The 19,587-nt window shown below is 41.2% G+C and overlaps 1 long non-coding RNA gene across 1 annotated transcript; it reads left to right on the top strand.

Moving 5' to 3' along the window:
• The first annotated feature begins 577 nt into the window (after positions 1-577).
• Positions 578-12,228, top strand: LOC144891162 (uncharacterized). Its single transcript, XR_013622753.1, has 3 exons — positions 578-739; positions 776-915; positions 11,834-12,228. It is a non-coding gene; the product is annotated as an uncharacterized LOC144891162 (long non-coding RNA).
• Positions 12,229-19,587: the final 7,359 nt, after the last annotated feature.

Here is a 19,587-nt window from a genome sequence, read left to right as displayed (position 1 = left end):
ATGATTGAAGGAATTTTACAGTCTTATTTCAGGAGTTTTACGAAATTTATATTGCCAAGAGATTTGGGTACTATTAAAGAAAAATGATGAGATATTTTTCCCAAAGAACTTTAATATCTGCCATCCATTTTGGCAGTCTCACGAATGAAGGATGAGTTGCCTTTAGTGGTTGCAAATAAAATTTGTGGAGACCAGGCAAAATGGGGAAATATGTCAGATATGACCCTAGGACAGAACGGTGATTCATCAATTGACATGAGGTATGAACCAGAGGTGACGACCGATGAGCTTCGATCTCAGTCAATGGATGGACCTGTCCTGACATCATTGGGGAAAGGGCTTATGCAAGGAGTCATCCAAAAGGATTAATTTGATTTATTGATGAATATTGATAAATTAATTGAAATTGAATAATTGAATTGAACTGAATAAATTTAATTGAATAAATTTAACTGAATAAATTGACCTGAATAAATTGAATTGAATATATTGATTGTTTGATTGATGAAAATGCGGTCTCAAGAAAGAAGCTTTGATATCTTTGTGAGATATTATCAACAGAAGACAACCTTGGAAAATTGAGCAAGGTGGTGAGTTTATATATAGATATATGTGCGGTTACCATTGTGTGATTTCCCCTTCAACAGAGCGGACACCTGAGAATTCACCCATTTCATACTGACCCTTTGGCTCATCTGCAAATACTGATCTGTGAGATTGGATTGTGCAAAAGCCACAGGTGAGAGAGATTCTCTGGAAATCACCGTTTGAACAGGTGGAGAGATCCTTCCTGGAGGTACGAGTGAAGCTTTAGAGGAACAAACTACAACACATCCAACGCTACTTTGATAAAAAGCAGAATGGGAAATGGAGCCTGCAAGAATACACAAGGACAACCAGAGATTCCACAAAAAGGTACTTGTACACATCATATGTACGACCGTTATGGTGCCGAAGCTATAAGGCAGGTCGAGAATTGGTATTTGTGGACAAAGGGACATGATGAGGAGTTTCCAAGAGATGGTACATTTGAGCGAAGTCGATTGGAAAGATTGGAACAAAGATTGAAAGCCAGGAAGAGACAGAATCTAACGGTAGACTGGCTTGCATTCCAGCTTTGGGATGGTGAATCCAGACAACGGGAACAGCAAGAACGGATAACGGATCTAGAACTTAAAATAAAAAGGATACAGGATACAGTGGAGGAGACAAATGCACAACTGCCCTCGAAATTAGGAATGAAAGTGACAGTTGTCCCATCTGATTTCCAGTTGTCTCCCCAAAAAGGACGGTACAGAGAATTTTTTCGTGTTTCAGGAGATAACGAGAGATTGCAATGGCAACTCAGGGATGTAGAGATGCAGCCCAGCAATACAAGTGCACAGGTGCACAGACCAGGCAACGACAGAAACCGGTGTTTCAAGTGTGGACGGATGGGACATTGGAAAAGAGGATGTCCGTATACCAAAAGGAAGACAAGTTCATAGGGTAAACCAAGATCAAGGGTACCAGTGCTGACCGATACCTCAGACAATGATTAGGCCTTCATTGCGACAAATCCCAAATGACGATTGGCCTCAACAAATTAGATTACTGGACAAACATGAATAACTGTCGATGATTCTTGGGTCTGAAAAGTTTTCGGAGCAAGAATTATTCATTTTTCTTTTGCTTGTAAGCAAATTGATAATTAATTGATCAAATGCCGAAATTGGATCTTTTATGTTGGGCACAAAATTTTAAATTTACCAAGTTTGGAACAATTGCTTTGCAATTTTTTTGGCAAACCAAGTGACAAGAGTCACATCATGATCAGGTGGGAATTTCGGACTATTGTTCCACACGATTGATAGGTCAGTGGTCGACTGACATACAAATGGGTGGGTAGTCAAAGTTGGATAAATTATTGTGGGAACTGAAAGGGTAATGTCAATGTGATGTCATAGGGGTTTTCTAAGAATAAACTTTTTGGTCCATTTGTGTATTAGCGCTTATAAAATTGAAGGACAAATTTTGAGAAATTGAAATAAAGTTGACACCCATCCGGATCTGTAAATAAGGGTTCCAACGCAAACAAATACGCATAATGCATGTGTGTGTGGGTATTTTGTGTGTCAGTGTTTTTGTTTTTGTGTATCAATCTTACAAGATTGTTGACACCGACAGTGTGCCTTGTCTGAAAATTAGATAGTTCCATGGGGATGGGATCACATATCGAGAGAATTCATAAAATAAAAATAAACATATGTCACCCACAGGGTGAACCGTATCTTGCCAAGTGACCTTGACCTTTGACCTTGACCTTCATAATTTTGTGTGCTAAAGGGTATCTCTAAAAGACTCTGATATGCGAACTTACAAGAGTTTCCAAAGGGAACTGTGCTCTACAGAGTGACCTAAACAATGCGAACTAAAGCAATACAATATACATGAAAAGTGCAGTTTTTTCGTCATAACGCCGTCAAATGACGTCACATTGTCAAACTAGTTATATGTTTGGAAAGCACTCAACAAGGGCTTCAATTTGAGGTACTACTCGATATGGTAACTGAAACTTGAAAATTTTACCTTTTGGTCAAAATTGAATGACCTTCAAAATGACCTTGAAGGTCAAGGCCGATCGACACCAAAAACTAATCAACTGAGCGCCATACCACACCCTATATACCCACCAAGTTTGGAGATCATAAGATCAAAGTTACTCAAAAAATAAGGGTTTCGTAATTTGACCTTGGGGTCAATAATTTTCGACCTCCAGCGCTAACCATGAAGGTCAAGGCCGATCGCCACCAAAAACTAATCAGCTGAGCGCCGGACCATATACTAGATTCCCATGAAGTTTGGAGACGATCCGATCAAAGTTACTCAAAAAATAAGGGTTTCGTTGACCTCCATGATTGACCGCAAAGTGACCTTGACCTTTGACCTTGACCTTCAAAATTTTGTGTGCTGAAGGGTATCTCTATAGGACTCTGATATGCGAAGTTACAGGAGTTTCCAATAATAACTGTGGTCTACAGAGTGATCTAAACGTGAAAAAAAAATGATTAACCACAAACAAAAAAACAAACAAAAAAACAAACAAACAAACAAACAAACATACAAGCTGACTGATACATCTTGCAAAAACTTCGTTCTGGCAAGATAAAAATAGAAATATAATTTGATTATGAAAATTATCACTTTTGTCAAGGGAGATGGAGAATAAAGATTTGATTTGCTGAGTTATGAGCAGCTATTCATTAATAGTAAAAAATTGGAAGTAATCTTGGGATTCCATTGTGATAGAATTTATATGAGAATCAAAGCTATTTATGGATATGAGCTTCATAAAAAATGTGGGAGTACAAAATTAGCCAAATTTTGGAGAGGTCTTACACTGACTTCCCAGAGTACTCTGCTCACGGATTTTATATATATATAAACTTGAATTTTATCAGAATATAAATTGGGCTGTATGTATGGATGTGTATAAGGCATAGATGATATGGGAAAATAGTAAAGGAAATTTTGCTGGTTTGAACTATTGTGAGTTTTGAGTTCTGGAGTTCAAACAAAGTCACTGGTTAACAGATGAGAATGGACAGTAAATAAATTCTTCGATGCTGGGTAAATTAACTACGATATTACTAAGACTTATGAGAGCTATTGTTCTTCCTTACACCAGTGCGAAATTATTGGAAAAAAAATATATATATATATTAGATCCAACATAATGAATCTATAAATGAATGTCAGATGGATAATATCCTCAATTTGTACTAATTATTTGATTGTGGGTAAAGGAATTAATTTATCATAGTGGATTGTTAACAGCAGCCTGAAAATGTCCTGAGAGTGCATCCATGTAATCGGAAATCCCAGATTTGTTTTTACAAACAACATTTTGGTAGAGGTCTTGTGTGGATGAGCACTTCCTTGGTAGATAAAAAACGGTACTGCATGCTGGCAGCCACTTTTGCGGCCAGTTAGGCCAAACAAATTGAGAGGAAATTGTAGTTAAATACGTAAGTTACACATGGCTATTTGTAAAAAGGAAATTTGTTGAGATGGGAAACATTTTTCGAAGGTTTATTAAAGTGTTATAATATGACATGTGGCAAGGCAAACTATTGGATGGGAAAATTAGATCTGGCTATAGAATAAATTTATTGACCCCTTGAAGTTAATTCTTCGAATCATTGTTTCACTGGCATTTTTTGTTCAAATTGGAAATAGTTTGGTAGAGCTTTGGTTAAAACCTTTGGTTGCGGTATCTTGGAACGAAATGATAAACCATAGGAGATTGATAAGAATAGGGAAAAAAATATGGACCCAAAATAGAAAGTTGGATTCATGCCCCTCATTGCAAACAAGCACATGGGGCTAAGGTGGACGATCGCACAGAAAATGAGGCTGCACCTAGCAGCCCAGCAGAACATTCAGTGGCAGATAAATGATAGTCGTGATTTACAGTCATTTGAATTACATTTTAACACCCCTTGCATTGATAAACATTACATTTTCAACATGTGATATTCCTACTTGGGATAGTGACATTTATTTGCCTACATGACATACAATTACCTGCTGATATTAATACAACATGAGTGAAAAAATGTATCACAACTACACTCATGATCAGGGGATTGAGTTCAACCCCGGGAGATAGGGGGATCAGGGTAAGACAAATAATCTGATTTATGTTACATATTAAGGGATTTTCTTTATTATCTTGCCAAAACGAAGTTTTTGCAAGATGTATCAGTCAGCTTGTATGTTTGTTTGTTTGTTTTTTGTTTTTTTGTTTGTTTTTTTGTTTGTGGTTAATCTTTTTTTTTTCACGTTTAGATCACTCTGTAGACCACAGTTATTATTGGAAACTCCTGTAACTTCGCATATCAGAGTCCTATAGAGATACCCTTCAGCACACAAAATTTTGAAGGTCAAGGTCAAAGGTCAAGGTCACTTTGCGGTCAATCATGGAGGTCAACGAAACCCTTATTTTTTGAGTAACTTTGATCGGATCGTCTCCAAACTTCATGGGAATCTAGTATATGGTCCGGCGCTCAGCTGATTAGTTTTTGGTGGCGATCGGCCTTGACCTTCATGGTTAGCGCTGGAGGTCGAAAATTATTGACCCCAAGGTCAAATTACGAAACCCTTATTTTTTGAGTAACTTTGATCTTATGATCTCCAAACTTGGTGGGTATATAGGGTGTGGTATGGCGCTCAGTTGATTAGTTTTTGGTGTCGATCGGCCTTGACCTTCAAGGTCATTTTGAAGGTCATTCAATTTTGACCAAAAGGTACAATTTTCAAGTTTCAGTTACCATATCGAGTAGTACCTCAAATTGAAGCCCTTGTTGAGTGCTTTCCAAACATATAACTAGTTTGACAATGTGACGTCATTTGACGGCGTTATGACGAAAAAACTGCACTTTTCATGTATATTGTATTGCTTTAGTTCGCATTGTTTAGGTCACTCTGTAGAGCACAGTTCCCTTTGGAAACTCTTGTAAGTTTGCATATCAGAGTCTTTTAGAGATACCCTTTAGCACACAAAATTATGAAGGTCAAGGTGAAAGGTCAAGGTCACTTGGCAAGATACGGTTCACCCTGTGGGTGACATATGTTTATTTTGTTTGTTTTTTTGTTTGTGGTTAATCATTTTTTTTTCACGTTTAGATCACTCTGTAGACCACAGTTATTATTGGAAACTCCTGTAACTTCGCATATCAGAGTCCTATAGAGATACCCTTCAGCACACAAAATTTTGAAGGTCAAGGTCAAAGGTCAAGGTCACTTTGCGGTCAATCATGGAGGTCAATGAAACCCTTATTTTTTGAGTAACTTTGATCGGATCGTCTCCAAACTTCATGGGAATCTAGTATATGGTCCGGCGCTCAGCTGATTAGTTTTTGGTGGCGATCGGCCTTGACCTTCATGGTTAGCGCTGGAGGTCGAAAATTATTGACCCCAAGGTCAAATTACGAAACCCTTATTTTTTGAGTAACTTTGATCTTATGATCTCCAAACTTGGTGGGTATATAGGGTGTGGTATGGCGCTCAGTTGATTAGTTTTTGGTGTCGATCGGCCTTGACCTTCAAGGTCATTTTGAAGGTCATTCAATTTTGACCAAAAGGTAAAATTTTCAAGTTTCAGTTACCATATCGAGTAGTACCTCAAATTGAAGCCCTTGTTGAGTGCTTTCCAAACATATAACTAGTTTGACAATGTGACGTCATTTGACGGCGTTATGACGAAAAAACTGCACTTTTCATGTATATTGTATTGCTTTAGTTCGCATTGTTTAGGTCACTCTGTAGAGCACAGTTCCCTTTGGAAACTCTTGTAAGTTCGCATATCAGAGTCTTTTAGAGATACCCTTTAGCACACAAAATTATGAAGGTCAAGGTCAAAGGTCAAGGTCACTTGGCAAGATACGGTTCACCCTGTGGGTGACATATGTTTATTATCTTGCCAAAACGAAGTTTTTGCAAGATGTATTAGTCAGCTTGTATGTTTGTTTTTTTGTTTGTTTTTTTGTTTTTTTGTTTGTGGTTAATCATTTTTTTTCACGTTTAGATCACTCTGTAGACCACAGTTATTATTGGAAACTCCTGTAACTTCGCATATCAGAGTCCTATAGAGATACCCTTCAGCACACAAAATTTTGAAGGTCAAGGTCAAAGGTCAAGGTCACTTTGTGGTCAATCATGGAGGTCGACGAAACCCTTATTTTTTGAGTAACTTTGATCGGATCGTCTCCAAACTTCATTGGAATCTAGTATATGGTCCGGCGCTCAGCTGATTAGTTTTTGGTGGCGATCGGCCTTGACCTTCATGGTTAGCGCTGGAGGTCGAAAATTATTGACCCCAAGGTCAAATGTTGAAACCCTTATTTTTTGAGTAACTTTGATCGGATCGTCTCCAAACTTCATGGGAATCTAGTATATGGTCCGGCGCTCAGCTGATTAGTTTTTGGTGGCGATCGGCCTTGACCTTCATGGTTAGCGCTGGAGGTCGAAAATTATTGACCCCAAGGTCAAATGTTGAAATCGTAGGTACCATATCTTCGCATATCTTCGCATGTAACTTCGCATATCAGAGTCCTATAGAGATACCCTTCAGCACACAAAATTTTGAAGGTCAAGGTCAAAGGTCAAGGTCACTTTGTGGTCAATCATGGAGGTCGACGAAACCCTTATTTTTTGAGTAACTTTGATCGGATCGTCTCCAAACTTCATGGGAATCTAGTATATGGTCCGGCGCTCAGCTGATTAGTTTTTGGTGGCGATCGGCCTTGACCTTCATGGTTAGCGCTGGAGGTCGAAAATTATTGACCCCAAGGTCAAATGTTGAAATCCTTATTTTTTGAGTAACTTTGATCGGATCGTCTCCAAACTTCATGGGAATCTAGTATATGGTCCGGCGCTCAGCTGATTATTTTTTGGTGGCGATCGGCCTTGACCTTCATGGTTAGCGCTGGAGGTCGAAAATTATTGACCCCAAGGTCAAATTTTGAAATCGTAGGTACCATATCGAGTAATACCTCATATGAATGCCCTTGATGAGTGCTTCCCAGATCTGTAAACAGTTTGACGCTATGACGTCATTTGATGACGTCATGACGAAAAAACGGAATTTTCATGAAAAAATTATTTCCTCAGTTCTCATCAAAATCTTTCAATATTTCATGTGCGTTGGTCATGAAGACATACTATTCACCATACGAAATTATTAAGGTCAAGGTCAAAGGTCAAGGTCACTTTGCGGTCGCTTTAGACATTATATAAATGACGTCATTTGGTGACGTTATAAGGCAAACACGTATTTTTCAAGGTCACTCTCTAGAACGATTATCATCGGAATATCTCGTGGGCAGACATTCCTCAAAGAGTCGCTTCTAGTGGATAGCAGTTCTGTTCACCTCAGTGTGACCTGAAGCAAGTCACTCATGTTCACATTTTGGCAAGATACGGTTCACCCTGTGGGTGACATATGTTCATTTTGTTTGTTTTTTTGTTTGTGGTTAATCATTTTTTTTTCACGTTTAGATCACTCTGTAGACCACAGTTATTATTGGAAACTCCTGTAACTTCGCATATCAGAGTCCTATAGAGATACCCTTCAGCACACAAAATTTTGAAGGTCAAGGTCAAAGGTCAAGGTCACTTTGCGGTCAATCATGGAGGTCAACGAAACCCTTATTTTTTGAGTAACTTTGATCGGATCGTCTCCAAACTTCATGGGAATCTAGTATATGGTCCGGCGCTCAGCTGATTAGTTTTTGGTGGCGATCGGCCTTGACCTTCATGGTTAGCGCTGGAGGTCGAAAATTATTGACCCCAAGGTCAAATTACGAAACCCTTATTTTTTGAGTAACTTTGATCTTATGATCTCCAAACTTGGTGGGTATATAGGGTGTGGTATGGCGCTCAGTTGATTAGTTTTTGGTGTCGATCGGCCTTGACCTTCAAGGTCATTTTGAAGGTCATTCAATTTTGACCAAAAGGTAAAATTTTCAAGTTTCAGTTACCATATCGAGTAGTACCTCAAATTGAAGCCCTTGTTGAGTGCTTTCCAAACATATAACTAGTTTGACAATGTGACGTCATTTGACGGCGTTATGACGAAAAAACTGCACTTTTCATGTATATTGTATTGCTTTAGTTCGCATTGTTTAGGTCACTCTGTAGAGCACAGTTCCCTTTGGAAACTCTTGTAAGTTCGCATATCAGAGTCTTTTAGAGATACCCTTTAGCACACAAAATTATGAAGGTCAAGGTCAAAGGTCAAGGTCACTTGGCAAGATACGGTTCACCCTGTGGGTGACATATGTTTATTTTGTTTGTTTTTTTGTTTGTGGTTAATCATTTTTTTTTCACGTTTAGATCACTCTGTAGACCACAGTTATTATTGGAAACTCCTGTAACTTCGCATATCAGAGTCCTATAGAGATACCCTTCAGCACACAAAATTTTGAAGGTCAAGGTCAAAGGTCAAGGTCACTTTGCGGTCAATCATGGAGGTCAACGAAACCCTTATTTTTTGAGTAACTTTGATCGGATCGTCTCCAAACTTCATGGGAATCTAGTATATGGTCCGGCGCTCAGCTGATTAGTTTTTGGTGGCGATCGGCCTTGACCTTCATGGTTAGCGCTGGAGGTCGAAAATTATTGACCCCAAGGTCAAATTACGAAACCCTTATTTTTTGAGTAACTTTGATCTTATGATCTCCAAACTTGGTGGGTATATAGGGTGTGGTATGGCGCTCAGTTGATTAGTTTTTGGTGTCGATCGGCCTTGACCTTCAAGGTCATTTTGAAGGTCATTCAATCTTGACCAAAAGGTAAAATTTTCAAGTTTCAGTTACCATATCGAGTAGTACCTCAAATTGAAGCCCTTGTTGAGTGCTTTCCAAACATATAACTAGTTTGACAATGTGACGTCATTTGACGGCGTTATGACGAAAAAACTGCACTTTTCATGTATATTGTATTGCTTTAGTTCGCATTGTTTAGGTCACTCTGTAGAGCACAGTTCCCTTTGGAAACTCTTGTAAGTTCGCATATCAGAGTCTTTTAGAGATACCCTTTAGCACACAAAATTATGAAGGTCAAGGTCAAAGGTCAAGGTCACTTGGCAAGATACGGTTCACCCTGTGGGTGACATATGTTTATTTACCTTTTAGGAAGCTTGTTAGTTTGGTATATAATGTTGAATGTCATCGACATATAATTATGTCATAGGTATGAATATATACAAGGAGTAGCAGACTTGTTTGTTGGTTTAGTAGTTATATTGGCAATTGTTTTAGTGGTGGCTTGCTTGAAAGCCTTAGTGACGGTGTGTTTGAATAAGGTAACCAACAACACGATGATAACGCATGAAGTGACAAATGAGGAAAGAAATGTGGAACCAGAAAAGGAAGACTTTTATGGCGACATAAATACTGAGATTAAAAGATTAAATCAAGTGATGTTGCAAATGAATACAGTAGAATTAAGATAATGGCATAACAACAATGTTATGAGTTGTGTCAATTACAATATCAGTGAACTCATATCACCACGAGTGACACACTGTTAGGAAAAAAAAGGGAAAAGAAAAAGTGGAGAGGAATTATGGTAATAATACATTATGCTTCATTTGTTGGTTTGGGAAAATTGTTGTTGGGAATTAGATATTCCCGTTTGTGATTGTAATCATATACAATTTATTTTCTTAGAGTAGTGCTAAAATACCTGCATGAGTTAATTTTTGAACTATATTAACCTGAAAGCAATTGTGGATGCTATTCTTAGTTTAGTAGAAAATACATACCTGATTGAATATTATTTGTGTGATGCATATAAATGAATATAACATTTTTGTGTTAAGGAAAAACAACAAATTGTTGAATGTGAAACTGTCGGAAGATATACATGATTATGCTGATTTCATGGTAAGATGTACCCTATCTGATTCAGTGTGTGTGGAAAGCAGATTCAGATGTGACTGAGCATAAGGATAAGACGAGATCACATTTGAAGGGGGTGCTAACGGAATTGGGAAGAAGTTCGAGAAAGAAAATTTGTGGCTAAAAAATGAAGTTAAACGTGGCATACACCCTCTTTCTCAAAGAATGATGAAGACATTCTCCCGTGTAACTTGGAGATGGATGCTTACCTTCACCAAGGAAATTTATGTGACCATTTGCCTGGATCACACTGCAACATATGAAAGAAAGGCGATCACTTACTCTTGTTCGAAGGCTTGGAACATTCATCACATCAGAAGTTGCAGGACAACGACACCTTACCTGCAACCTCTGTGAAATGCGGGGACATATGTTATTACTTCACCAACTTACGGGGAGCCAGCATGGAGCTGCAAACCAATGGCTGTGCCTTTTCACAACAGCTGTGCACGATTCTGCGGGCCACTCCTGGTATGGACCATGGATGACCTGAACACCATGGTCCCAACATCATTGTGGATGCATCCGGCATCCCTGTTCCACATCTTGCTGGCCAATCAACGTCACACCAATACTTGCTGCCCACTCACAATGAGGGAGGAGGCAAGTCGACTACAACTGGGTGAAGGCCTTGTTCAGGAATTACTATGGTTTACAGCAAAAAGTGGCAAGAATGCTACATGGAGAGCAGGGTCAGTCTATGACTCCGCAATGTTACCACAACAGCGAAATCCTACACGAAGTAGTGCAGGTGCTATGAAGACATTAGGAGAAAATGTTTCATACCTGGATTCAAACACAAGTGATCAGCCCTTCCTTTCAAACAAAGTCAACATTTGTGTGGAGGCAAACGTTTTTGCCAGATGGTGCAGATGCTTTACAAAACTTGAAAATGAAGTGAAATTGTTGTATCTTGGTGATGGTGAAGTGTTGTTTTGAAAAGATATTTGTGATGCAAATGCAATAGATTGAACAATATGGAAGGAGTCAATGACCAACGAAATGTTTTGTGATTCTTGCAGGATGACGGTGTATGCCTAAGGGAATTTGATTACCAAAGTTATGGTTTGAATACTTGTATTGATATTTACTTGTAGATATTGATTATTTACTTATACTTGTAATGATGTTTACTTGCAGTGATTGATTATTTACTTATACTTGTATTGATGTTTACTTGCAGTGATTGATTGTTTACTTATATTGATGTTTAGATTAATGGTTAATATAAACAAAAACAAAAAGATGAGGGAATTGTGGAAATGTAACTCATTGATTGGGACTGGTAACTCATTGATTGGGACTGGTAACGAAGCAGATAGACGATTTCGTAAATGAATGTCAGGAATGTGCACGAACATGGTAATCTCTTGTCCACCTGGTCACAGCCCCAGGCTGGAGCACCCCCCTATTGTTTGGTAAATGGAACTCGCAGCAGGGAGGAGCGAGTTGGTGCCAGGAAGGCGAGCAGGATGACTGAGTAACATTGCTGCGGAGAAGGGATTACGATTTCAGCGCACAGAGGATTAACTGAAGTTTGCCCATATAAACAGAAGAGACTTTGAGTCAAAGGGCACTCATCCTCAGAAGCCCTGCCCGACGGAATGAACGCGTACCACGAGTACGGCGCTGCAGCCACGAAAGAGGGACTATGCGGATAGAGTTACCTGGTCCATTGAGTTAAACGGTATTATTTGGTATTGGAATGAAGTGAACAACCAGTTAATAAAGTTGTGATCTTTTGTAAACCTGTGACATCATTGGAGTCTTGAGTCTCACACCACTTCCCCGACAAGCATTTGGCATATACAATGAGTATAAAGTTGGTATAACAGCTAATTGTGGGGATCTCCTTGGAAACCATAGGACTTTCCTGGCACCCACTGGCACTTGCACGCAGGACCTCTCTTGAGTGCCAGGGCCGAAGACTGTGGGCATCTAAACTCCTCACCCTTCTGGGATCTCTGGCGGCTCTCAGCCACTTAGGAGTCCCCGAGGGTCGGTACCTTCAATAACAACTCTCATTCTAACCCTTGGGCCACATTCATAGCCCACAAACTACACGTTTGCACTTCCAACTACTGATTCCCCCAACCAATTTGATCACGAGCAGATCAGACCACTACCAGCTTTGCAGCTCACAATTTTCAAGACTTCTAACACTTCTATCTGGACTACCACGAACTGGAAGCTCCCTCCAGTACGAGATGTTATTCTCAGACAACATTTCACACCATTCAATCCCCACATCATGCACATCTAAAATTTGTTCATACATCACATATTTTTCCTCCACTCACACATCAGCACATTTTTTACTAACTCGCTACTCATCCCAAATCCTGCTGGAGCAAAAAATGGAAGAAGAGGAAGGCACATCCTAATGCTATCGTCATTAAGATCATGCCAATTCAAACCATGTAAAATTTCCCATCTCTGAAATTCCACACACTTTTCTCAAATTGTCTAAAACGCCAATTGGCACATACAATTGGAACTTCAAATTTAAATGGTCCTACATCCGCATCTGCTGCTATCATCTGTCAGTCCATTGCTGCTGCTGCCCTATCTCACATCAGAGGGCTCCATGGCCCTGAGTCCTGCTGGCTCACTTTGCTCCTCAGGTCCTGTGCCTGGACCCAGCTCCTAGGTATAGATTCACCCATAGTGACCTCACCTATCCTCCAAGGCTCATGGGACCAACGTGGTTACCTATGCCGATCACTGTCTTTCCTCCAGGGCACATGGGCCTGGCACAATCACCTGCAGCAGCCACCTCCTTTCCTTCTCGGCCTTTGCCGAGCCTGGGGCAGCCATATATTCTGGTGTGGGCCCCCACCTTTCCTTCACGGCTCTCTGAACCAAACCCATGCAAGTCTGCAGCTCGTTGCTGCAGATGTGTGCCCCACCTAATATCTAGACTATCCGGTCATACCCCTCTGACTGGCGAAGTTCCTCTTCCTTCCTTCCTCTCATACAGCGTACTTACCGTAGTGCCCAAAGCACTGCACACACTCCTGTGGGGTGCTAAAATTGACCTTTCGCACCGGGCGCCACAACCCCTAACTATGCTGCTGCTTACAGGAGTACTTGCAGGATGCTTTCCAGACATGATTTTATTTATTTATTTATTTATTCTTATGCAACAAGGAGGATGGAGGGAGGGGGGTTGGGGGCAGACAAGAGATCAGAGCTGTCTCCCTTGACATATCTCGTGCCTTCGACACAGTCTGGCATCCAGCAATGCTCACCAAATCCTCCTCTTATGGTATCCATGGAAGTCTCCACTCATGGCTCACTGACTTCTTCTCTTGCCAAAGTCAACGTGTGGCTCTCAATACAATTTTCTCATCTCCTCTTTTTGTTCGGGCTGGAGGTCCTCAAGGCAGTGATCTGGGCCCTGTGCTTTTTCTAATCTTCATCAATGATCTCTCCGACTCTCTGGAAAATCTTCTTTAACTTTTTACTGATGACTCCACCCTCTGCTGTTCAATCCCACATCCCTCAGATCGGCAGGCAGGAGTCACTTCACTCTCTGCAGACCTGGAATCAATCCTGACAAATCTTACACTCCCACTATGTCTCTCCAAAAAGACCCTCTGGAAAACCATCCCATCTACTTTCTCAACAATCCTCTCGAATAAATTCTGTCACTCAAACTTTTGGGTCTTACTATCTGTCATGATCTTTCCTGGGAAAGCCACATATCCAAGCTGGCCCTCCAAAGCCAGCCGTCGACTGGGCATCCTTAGTCGTGCGAAGTCCTTCCTTGACACAACTGAGCTACTCACCACTCACAAAGCTTTCATTCTCAGCTCAATGGAATACTGCTCTCCCCTCTAGTCTGGTGCTCCTGCCTCAAACCTAGCTCGACTTCACGCTGTAGAAACCAAAGCTTTTAGGATCATTGGTATCTCCCATGATTAATCTGATTCTGAGGGTCTTTGACTCTCACCGTAGGCAGGTTGGTGGGCTTTCTGTTTTGAACCGTCTACTCTACGGCCGAGCTCCCCCTGCTCTGACTCTGTTCCTTCAGGATGCACAAGGTCTGCCAGCAACCTTCTTCTGGTGAAACTGCCAAAATCAAGACTCTGCTCACCTTCACTCTTTCGTTCCTCATTTTCCCCGCCTCTGGAACAAATTCCCACACTTTCTTCAATCCCACTCCTCCCTCCAGGTCTTCAAAACAGCTGTTCACTACAATCTCATATCTTCCCCCATCCAAAACCTTGATCTTTTCTATCCCACTTAATCCATCCAAACCCACCTCCTTCAAATATGTTGTTTTCTTTCCTGAATGTCCCTGTAGTTTCCATCTAATTTATCACATGTACTTCACCCAAGCCCTCTCTCTTCCACAGATCTACTGATGTCCCAGTTCCATACTGTTGTTGTGCTTCCCTCTCTCTCCCCCCTCTTGTCTCCCGCTCCCTATATTACATGTTCTATGTATTAGTCCTTATACTAACGTCGAATTAGTATACAAAAAACATAGGGGCAATACCCCTGGGCACTCACATAATTATAAGGTTTTAAACAAACAAACCAAAAAAATACCTATTTTGGGGGGCAACCCAGCCCAACCCACCCCCCCCCCCGCCAACCGCCACCCCGTATACCTCCTCAGACCACAATTTTTGTAATGCCTTGAACAAACATTGGTACATCATGGGTGATTAAGGTTGTGGTGAAGTTTCATTGAAATTGTGTATGTAGTTTCAGAGAAAAGGAGCAAATACCTACTTTGGGAGGGGAGGGGGGAAACATGCCCTCCTCCCCATAGACCGCCTTAGACCCCGATCTTTTTTAATGGCGGCAGCACATGTTGGTACATCACTGGTGATGTTGTGGTCAAGTTTCATCGGAATGTATGTGCAGTTTCTTAGAAGAAAGCAAAAACCTATTTTGGGGGCAACCCCCCAGTAGACCCCACACGGCCTGATATTTTCTAATGCTGTGAACAAACTTTGGTATAACAAGGGTGATCAAGGTTGTGGTCAAATTTCATCAGAATTGCTTGTGTAGTTTCTGAGAAGAAAGCAAATACCTATTTTGGGGGCAACACCCCCGTAAACTCCCTCAGGGCCCGATTTTTTTTTTTATGCCGTGAACAAACTTTGGTACATCACAGGTGCTGAAGGTTGTGGTCAAGTTTCATTTAAATTGTGTGTGTAGTTTCGGAGAAGAAAGCAAATACCTCTTTTAGGGGGTCAAGCCTGGACCCGCTTTGACCCCCCATAGACTCCCCTAGACTTCGATTTTCTTAGTGCTGTGAAAAAACTTTAGTCACAACATAACAAATATAATTTGTGCCAAACTTGGTACAAATGCGGTTTCGGAGAAGAAGTTGCAAGTGTTTACGGACGGACGGACTGATGGACTGACGGACCGACGGTGTGCCATTATTGCATAAGCGCCCCTGAACTTCATTCCAGGTGAGCTAACAATGGCAATGCAACTGCGTCACCAATATGCCCCCTCCCAGTCCCTGCCCGTGACAATGGGTAGATGCCTTTGTTGGTTGTCTCAAAATAAACAAGTTTGATTTAAATCCCTTTAGCTATTCTCAAGTATCACATTTTTACCAGACATGACAGATTTCACATCGATCGGTGAAGCGGTTTTGGAGAAGGTTTTTTTTAACATCAGCTTTAAAGCTAATATGGCTGCCAAACCACATGACATATGACATCAATAATATGCACTCTGCAAATGTATGGGTAGCGGATCACGTTTGTGAAGTTTCGTGTTGATCGGACAAGGTTTGTTTTTCTATCCAAGATGGCTGCCAAACCACGTTACCTACGACGTCATAATTTTCAAACTATATGCAGCAATGGCGTTAGATGACATTTGTAAAGTTTCTCATTGATAGGATAAGTGGTTTCTGAGAAATTTAATTCTTTAATATTTTCCTTCAATCCAATATGGCTGCCACACCATGTGACTGATAATGCTTTCATGATCAACTTTTAATCGCCATGCCTAGTCGATGACACATGTAATGTTTCGACTCAATCCTTTTGGTGGTTTGGGAGAAGATGTTTTTATAAGGATTGAGGTTAAATCTAATATGGCTGCCAAACCATGTGACCAATGTCATAAATTTAATATTTCAGTACAAATAGGTCATTGATCATGTGCATGCAATTTCAGATTTTTAGGATAAGGAATTCGATTGAAACATTTATGGCTGGTATACCACATCACCTATGATGTCATCATTATCATGCTTTTGTTCCCCATTGGGAGGACTTGACAATGTGCTAAGTTTCAAATTTCTCCATTCAGTGGTTTACATGAAATATTTTTTTAATTATTTGTGTTTCATCCAAGATGGCTACCATACCACATGACATATTACGTCACAATTTTAAAAAAAGACATTCTACATGAGTGTGGCTCACACCTTGAAAGTTTCTTCTCAATCGGATGTGTGGTTGCTGAGAAAAACGAGGTTTATCCCATAGGGACGGACAGACACCCCGAAAACATAATGCCTCTTGCCACCTTCAGGGGCGGGGGCACAAAAAGAAAAGAAAAGACAGTAGCATTTCCATTTACAGTAAATAAATTTACATTTACATTTACATTTACAGTACATTTACAGTTGTCATCATCAGGGCAAATGGACGTGTCAAATGACGAGTTCGAGTGGTTTTATGCCGAAGCAGCCTTGCAGATTACATGCACTAGCAACGGTACCTGCCCTACGGGCGGGGCTTCAATTGGGAGGCCCAAATGAAAAGGCAAAATATCAGAAATTGAAGGCTTTTTTATTTTAAACGATTTATATAAACATCCATGAAATCATATCACACGCAAATCAACAAAATTTAAACAGTATTTGTATAATTTCAATAAAAGCCACATCACTGTTCATATTGGTAAATATTGTTGCGGTTTTGAGAACCCACACAGGTAACATCATTAAAGGTTAAAGGTTGCACCCCATAGTTAGGCCACAAACAACACGTATGTCACCTTAGAACGTTAGTTATTTCTTAGTATATGTGAGATAAGGCCATTTCCAATAGTTATCATCTGCGTTGTGTAAAACAAATAAGAGTAGGCCCCGTTCAGTTTGCAGCCTCCCTCCAATCGACTCCATTGCACACTATCCAGTCTGCACCCCATGCCCCATTGCGCCCATCCAGTCTGCACCCCATTGTCCCTCGCATTAGGATGCTCGCAGTTTGTTACGCGTTGGGCCGGCAGCGTTAGCTGCCAGTTGCTCGCTCAAACCAGACAAATGCCATGAGGTAAGGCCCAAAAAGGGGGCGGAGCGCAAGGGTGGGGGTGTGGCCACGTCAGGCAGCCATCAAGGGCGGAGCCGGTAAGACCCCATCAACCAACCAGGGCTCGAGTGGGCATGGCTAAAGGGCGTGGTAAGGGTGTGGCTAGAGGTTGGAGAGGGTTGGCTAAAGCGGCGCTATATAACCGCGAGCGCAAAGCCCTCTGGAGGACTGTCCAAGGACTTGCAGGATTGCGTTTTACCAAGAGAACTGAACGGCACTCGATATATGAGAAGGACTCGCGTGCATACGGCAGTGGCAAAGAACTGGGACTTGGCTTGGCTTTGGTGACATCATTGGGAAAGCATTGCCGGAGCGGTGCCTTGCAGAGGACTTGTGGGAGTTGCGCATTGTACCGAGCTATACCGGGAGCGCGTATAAGGCGCCGGTACAACTATTACGTACGCCAGTATAATCGCCAGCTTACCGATCCCCCCCCCAGTATAATTGTCCGATACGTGCCACCGACACGGGGCCAACTTGCCTGCCGTCTACCATCACCAGCTGCTCCGTGGTATGAGTCTGGGACCGGAGCGAGCTGTGGACGCCATCGGTGCCCCCCTCAACCCGACCATCTACAAACCCCATGTGAGTGAGTCTGAGAGTGTGACTGAGTGTGAACGGGCCCGTGTCCATGGATAAGTATAAGACTGTATAAGGCTGCCCTGTGTATCTGCTTCTTCTTCTTCCCTGTACATTGCTCCTTTTACTCTTTCTTATTTGGACAAAGTATAATAAATTACCTGTTCTGCCTGTTTTCCTCTTAATTCGACCGTCTTAGTGATTTCTCAATTGGGTAAGCGTGGCACGATCACAACCGCTCCAATCGGGTTAATACCTGTTAACGGCCTTGAATCGCGGCTCGCTTTCGCTCGGCGTGTCCACTGAAACCGTGGTTTGGGTGGTGTTATTTCCTTGCTTCACGGCCGGCGTTAGTACTTAGGTAATAAGACTAATTCGGCTTACAACCCTATTTAACACTGACCACCGGAAGGAACGTGATAGCCCCGGATCGCGTCGGCTCGTAAAAATACAAGGCCATTAATCCCCCCTTGGTAAGGGGGAGGCCGACGTTCTGAGATACGCAACAATATTATTCCATCGTGTCTGGAAAAACTGGAAAATTTGGAAATTGGAAAAAAATTGGAAAAACAATATAGCCTATTTTACTCCAGGGGGTCCCAGGATTACCCACCCAAAATTTCGTTGAGATCGATTCATCCGTTTTTGCGGTACCTGGGAACGGACAGACGGACAGACATTTGGTGAATTACAGTCATGGGAAAAAGTAAGTACACCCCATGTAAAGTTTTGACTTTTTCAACATATTTAAACATACAGCTATTTGATCTTCATTTCAACAATATTGATAGATAAATGTGATATAATATAACAAATATCATGAAACATTTACATTTTGTAGTCCATTGTATAATTTAAATAAACATAAATGCAAATTTCACATGTGGAAAAAGTAAGTACACCCCTACATTTATCACTACTTCAAATACCTAAAATTAGAATCAGGTGCACCAGCTCAAGTGCAAATGATTAGAACATCATTGGAGAGGATCTTGGAGGAACCTGTCTTATTTAAACCTCAGACATTTAGTTTGGTTTGCTCTTTGTTGATGAAGTGTGCGGCGTCACCATGCCAAGATCAAAAGAGCTCTCTGAGGCCTTCAGAAAGAAGGTTATAGATGCCTACGAGTCTGGGAAGGGATTTAAAAAGATCTCCAAACAATTTGAAATCAATCATTCGACTGTCCGGAAGATCATCTACAAGTGGAGAAGAATCCAAACAACTGCCAACTTGTTCAGGCCAGGCCGCCCCAGCAAGGTCAGCC

The sequence above is a fragment of the Myxine glutinosa genome, chromosome 3 (assembly GCF_964187855.1).
Source record: "Myxine glutinosa chromosome 3, kmMyxGlut1.1, whole genome shotgun sequence".
In the NCBI taxonomy this organism is placed as follows: domain Eukaryota; kingdom Metazoa; phylum Chordata; class Myxini; order Myxiniformes; family Myxinidae; genus Myxine; species Myxine glutinosa.
The sequence above is the reverse complement of the archived record's forward strand: the minus strand, read 5'-3'. Positions and strand labels throughout refer to the sequence as shown.